Source organism: Salvelinus sp. IW2-2015, unplaced genomic scaffold (assembly GCF_002910315.2).
Source record: "Salvelinus sp. IW2-2015 unplaced genomic scaffold, ASM291031v2 Un_scaffold1019, whole genome shotgun sequence".
NCBI classification, from domain to species: Eukaryota; Metazoa; Chordata; class Actinopteri; order Salmoniformes; family Salmonidae; genus Salvelinus; species Salvelinus sp. IW2-2015.
In genome coordinates this window covers 270,661-274,925 of record NW_019942689.1, presented here as the reverse complement: position 1 = coordinate 274,925, position 4,265 = coordinate 270,661, and positions in this window count along the sequence as shown.

Below are 4,265 nucleotides of genomic sequence, written 5' to 3'. Positions count from 1 at the left end.
ATGAAAAGTAGGTAAGGATTTTTTGGGCAGTCCTGTACTCCTGATATCAACACTAACAGTGGTTGCTTTTCCTTGTGCTGTTGTTTTTAACATGGAGTTTTATGGGTTGACCCAGGAGGAATGTGTGAATGTGTGGTGGTGAACATGCACGTGGTGTGTGGTAGCAACTAATGGTGGCGTGTGGCACAAGCCGTGCGTGTGTATACCATACTCATTTTGGTCCCAAAGCATAAGAAACGTCAATTAAAGTATCAGTAATTGAGTAGGTTGTGGGTGCGGGAACGGGGGGACGCCTGATAAAAAAAGGCAGAGAGAGAGATGATGTATAAAAACCACACGATCCTTCATGTATACCGCAGGAATAGGGTCAGAACTGCGGCTACAATCAATACGAGAAGTCACGACAGAGATTTTACTCCTGGGAACAGCAGGTCACTAGACGCCCACAACAGGAAGGAGAAGAGAGGGGAGGGAGAGGGGGGGAGAGGAGGGAGAGAGGAGGGAGAGGAGGTAAAGAAGTGATGAGGGTGGGAAAAGAGAGAAAATAAGGCGAAAAGTGAATGGAATAGGGATTAAAAACAGGGAAGAGAATGGTGATAGAGGAAATAAGGCTTTCAAATTGAAATTGGGTTTGTTTATTTGAATCTGCTTGGCCAATAGGATACAAGGTTTAGGTACTGAGCCTTTAAACTCTCTTTCCCCCATGGTTTCAGGTTTAGTACTTTAGCTTAACTCTCTGTTCCCCCATGGTTTAGGTTTTGTACGATAGCTGTAAACTGCTCTGTTCCTCCGGACGAGCAGGTTATATTTGTGTTGTTGTTTAGATGGGAAGCTCTACTGTTTCCCTCCATGGTTCAGGGGTTTTAGTAAGCTAGCTTAACTCTCTGTTTCCCTGATTGCACATGGTTCGGTTTAGTAGCTAAGCCTAAACTCTCTGTTGCCCCCATGGATCAGGGTTTAAGTGAGCTGGAGCTTAAACCTCTCGTTCCCCATGGTTCAAGGTTTAGTACGGTGAGCTTAACTTCTCATGTTCGCCCATGGTTCAGGGTTTTAGTACTAGCTTAACTCTCTGGTTCCCCCATGGTTCAGTTTTTAGTACTGAGCCTTTAACTCGTACTGTTTGCCCGGCATGGTGTCAGGTTTAGTAATCGAGCTTAACTCCTCCTGGGCCCTCGGCCGAAATGGTTGCCAGAGTTTCGTACTGAGCTTAAAGGTCTCGGTGGTTCCGGCCATGGTATTCAGGTTTAGATACCTAAGTTAAACTCTTACCGTGCGATTCCGCCACAGTTCGAATGGTTCAGGATTTAGGAGGTGCTAACCTTAAGTACGTCGTACTGGGTTTTCGGGCCATGGTTTTAGGTTTGTATAGCTTAACTCTCTGTTCCCACCATGGTTCAGGTTTAGTACTAGCCTTAAACTCATTCTGCTTCCCCCCTTAGGGGGAGTTATGCCGTAGCAATTGGTAAACGATCAATCAGTCAGATGAACTGTTCCCGCGTCACTAGTGAGGTTATGTCCCAGGATCCAAGTCACTCCAGATAACTTCACCGTGAACAGGTTATGTCCCCAGGAATCAATTATCGAGTCAGATTAAAAGCTGTCCCAGTCTGGGAACGTTATGTTCCCAGGATCAATCAGTCAGATAACTGTCCGCCCACTAGTGAGTTATGTCCCAGGATCAATCAGGTCAGAGTAACTGTTCCCTCACTAGTGAGTTATTATGTTCCCAGGACAGGAATCAGTCAGATAACTGTTCCCTCACTAGTGATTATGTCCCAGGATCAATCAAGTCCAGATAACTGTTCCCTCATAGTGAGTTATGTCCCAGGATCAACAGTCAGATAACTCCACCACTGAGTGACAGGTTATATGACTCCCAAGCATCAATCAGTCCGATAACTGTTTCCCGTCACTAGTGAGTTTATGTCCCAGATCAATCAGCAGATAACTGTTCCCTCACTGAGTGAGTTATGTCCAGGATCGAATCAGTCAGCAATATACGGTTCCCTCACTAGTGAGTTATGTCCCGATCATCGGATACCTCCACATGATTTCCCAGTGCCCAGCAGCTAACGTTGTCCTCCACTAGTGAGTTAAATGTCCCAGGATCAATCAGTCAGAATAACTGTTCCCCCACTAGTGAGTTATCGTCCCAGGATCAATCAGTCAGATAACTGTTCCCTCACTAGTGAGTTATGTCCGGAGGTCAATCAGTCCAGATAACGTTCCCTCACTAGGGAGTTATGTCCCAGGATCAATCAGTCAGATAACTGTTCCCTCACTAGTGGAGTTATGTCCCAGGATCAAATCAAGTCAGATAACTGTTCCCCCACTAGTGAGGTTATGTCCCAGAGATCAATCAGTCAGATAAAACTGTTACCGGGCACTAGTGAAGTTATGTCCCAGGATCAATCAGTCAGATAACTGTGTTCCCTCACTAGGGAGTTATGTCCACAGATCCAATCCAGTCAGCATAACCTGTGCACTCCACTAGTGAGAGTTATGTCCCAGGATCAATCAAGCTCCAAAGAAATAAACTGGTGTCCCGACAACTAGTTGCGAGTTATGTCCCCCAGGATCAACCAGTCGCTAAGAACTGTTCCCCGGAACCACTAGTGAGTTAATGGTGCCAGGATCAACCAGTCATGGCTAACTGTTTCCCAGTTCTCAATAGTGAGTTATGTCCCCCAGGATCAGATGCAAGTCAGATAAACGTGTTGGCCTGCAGCCAACGTAGTTGAGTTATGTCCCAGGATCCAATCGAGTCAGAGTAACCCCACCAGTGGGGACAGACAGTTTATGTCGGACAATAAGATAAGATAACTGTTCCTCACTATGAGTTATGTCGCAGGATCAAATCAGTCAGATAACCCACCAGTGGTGGAACAGTATGTCCAGGATCAATCAGTCAGAAACCCACACCAGTGGGGGGAACAGTTTATGTCCCAGGGGAATCGAAAGTCAGTCAATAACTGTTGCCCTCACTAGGGGTTATGGTCCGCAGGATCAATTCAGTCAGCATACCCACCAGGTGGGGCGAACAGTTATGGTCCCAGGATCAATCAGTCAGAATAACCCACCGGAGGGGGAACAGTTATGTCCCAGGATCAATCAGTCAGAATAACTGTCCACTCAGCTAGTGATGTTATGTCCCAGAATCAATCAGTCAGCATGTACTGTTCCCTCACTTAGTGAGTTTATGTCCCAGGGGATCGCAATCAGTCAGATAACTGTTCCCCATCACTAGTGAGTTATGTCCCAGGATCAATCAGTCAGTTAACTGTTCGCCTCACTATAGTGAGTTATGGTCCCATGGATCAATCAGTCCAGATAACCCCAGTCGGGGGAACAGAGTTATGTCCAGGATCCATCAGTCGATAACTGCTCCCCACTAGTGAGGATTATGGTCCCAGGAGTCAATCAGCTCAAGCTAACTGTTCCCCTCACTAGTAGAGTTATGTTCCCAGGATCAATAGATGTCAGCTAACTGTTCCCCGTGTTCATGCTACTCCGCTCGATTATGTCCCAGAATCAATCAGTCGGACGATAACTACTTTCTCCCTCACTAGTGAGTTATGTCCCAGGATCAATCAGTCAGCTAACTGTTCCCTCACTAGTGAGTTTATGTCCCAGGATCAATCAGTCAGATAAACTGTTCCCCCACTAGGAGTTTATGTCCCAGGATCAATCAGTCGGATAACTGTTCCCTCACTAGTGAGTTATGTCCCAGGACTCAATCAGTCGGATAACTGTTCGCCTCACTAGTGAGTATGTCCCAGGATCAATCAGTCAGATAACTGTTCCTCACTAGTGAGTTATGTCCGCAGGATCAAATCAGTCAGATAACTGTTCCCCCACTAGTGAGTTAGTCCCAGGATCAATCAGTCAGATAACTGTTCCCTCACTAGTGAGTTATGTCCCAGGATCAATCAGTCAGATAACTGTTCCCTCACTAGTGAGTTATGTCCCAGGATCAATCAGTCAGATAACTCACTAGGTGGGAACAGTTATGTCCGCAGGATCAATCAGTCAGATAACTGTTCCCTCACTAGGTGAGTTATGTCCAGGATCAACCAGTCAGATAACTGTTCGCCCTCACTAGTGACTTATGTCCCCAGGCAGGATCAATCTGTCAGATAAATTACAAAAAACCCTATCCTAGTTATTATAGAAGAGCATCTGACCGGATTATCTGTACATTGTGTTGTCATGCAGAGGCAGATTATCAGGAAGTTTGCCATTATGACTTTCTGTTTTGGCTATTT